Source organism: Rattus norvegicus, chromosome 19, assembly GCF_036323735.1.
Source record: "Rattus norvegicus strain BN/NHsdMcwi chromosome 19, GRCr8, whole genome shotgun sequence".
In the NCBI taxonomy this organism is placed as follows: Eukaryota; Metazoa; Chordata; class Mammalia; order Rodentia; family Muridae; genus Rattus; species Rattus norvegicus.
Window position 1 is genome coordinate 65,551,029 of NC_086037.1, and position 1,301 is coordinate 65,552,329.

At 50.5% G+C, this 1,301-nt stretch overlaps 1 pseudogene; it reads left to right on the forward strand.

Annotated features, from left to right (window-relative positions):
• Positions 1–369: 369 nt before the first annotated feature.
• LOC120098724 (5S ribosomal RNA) lies at positions 370–488 on the forward strand (annotated as a pseudogene).
• The last annotated feature ends 813 nt before the right edge of the window (positions 489–1,301 follow it).

A 1,301-nucleotide genomic window follows, 5' to 3' on the forward strand; every position in this document is an offset into this window, starting at 1 on the left:
GCTTAACCCAGTTAAGTGTGTGCTGTGCAGGATCTCAGTGGAGGTGCCAGACCTACTGGGGGGACTGTGGTGGCGGGAGACCTTATAAGGTCAACCAAGGAGTGAATAAATTCCTACAGGGTTAGTGGAGAGGGGAACTGACTTTAGAGCACCAGGTTGGGAGGGGGAGGTAGCCAACTCCTGCCATCTGTATCTGAGGTGTCTAGGGTTGAAGCTCCCGAGACCCTTCCTCCATAACCCTGGGCCATTACCACAACCCTACATGGAGCCTGAGGCAGGAGGATTGTGAACTGAAAGCTTCTGGGCTACACAGCAAGTCCCAGACCAACCTGGGGCACGTAGTGAGACCCTGTATCCAAAGGCAAAAACAACTATGGCCATGCCATCCTGAACGCTCCTGATCTTGTATGATCTCGGAAGCTAAGCAGGGTCAGGCCTGGTTAGTACTTGGATGGGAGACCGCCTGGGAATACCGGGTGCTGTAGGCTTTTAAAAAGCTACAGTGGTGCTCTGGTTATCAGACACTGGGAAGACAGAAGCAGGCATATCCCTGAGTTCAGGGCTAGCCTCATCTATATAGAAAGTTCCAGGTCAGCCAGGGACACATCATGAGATCCTGCAAAGTCAATCAAAAGGACACCAAAACCAGGGGCTCAGAGGTTAAGATTAATTTTGTAGGTGACCCAGGTGACCCTGGTTTGATTCTGGGAACCTGGCTGCCCTCTTTTGACCCCCGTGGGAACCAGGGATGCAAGTGGTATTTAAAACTAGAAACTAAGAAAATCAAACAAGGGTTGGGGATTTAGCTCAGTGGTAGAGCGCTTGCCTAGCAAGCGCAAGGCCCTGAGTTCGGTCCCCAGCTCCGGAAAAAAAAAAAAGAAAGAAAGAAAATCAAACAAACAAACCTCCACGATTCCCAGCAGAAGAGATGGCGCCACTGACACCGGACAATCACAAACAAGCCAGGTATGGTCACTAACACCTTTAACCCAAGCACTTGGGAGGCAGAGGTGGGCGGAGCTCTGTGAGTTCAAGGCCAGCCTGGTCTACGTAGTGAGTTCCAAGTCAGCCAGAGCTACATAGTAGAAAGACCCTGTCTCAAAACAACAACAAAAGTCAAGTATGGTATACCCACTTGAAATCCCGGCTCTGGGAAGGCAGAGGCAGGTGGATCCCTGTCTCTCACTAGACCAGCAGCCTGTGCTACTTGAGGCAAAGTCAGGCCAATGAGAAATGCTCTCTCAAAAGCAAACAAGCACTGGAGAAGTGACAGCTGAGGTTGTTCTTTAGTCTCTATGTTC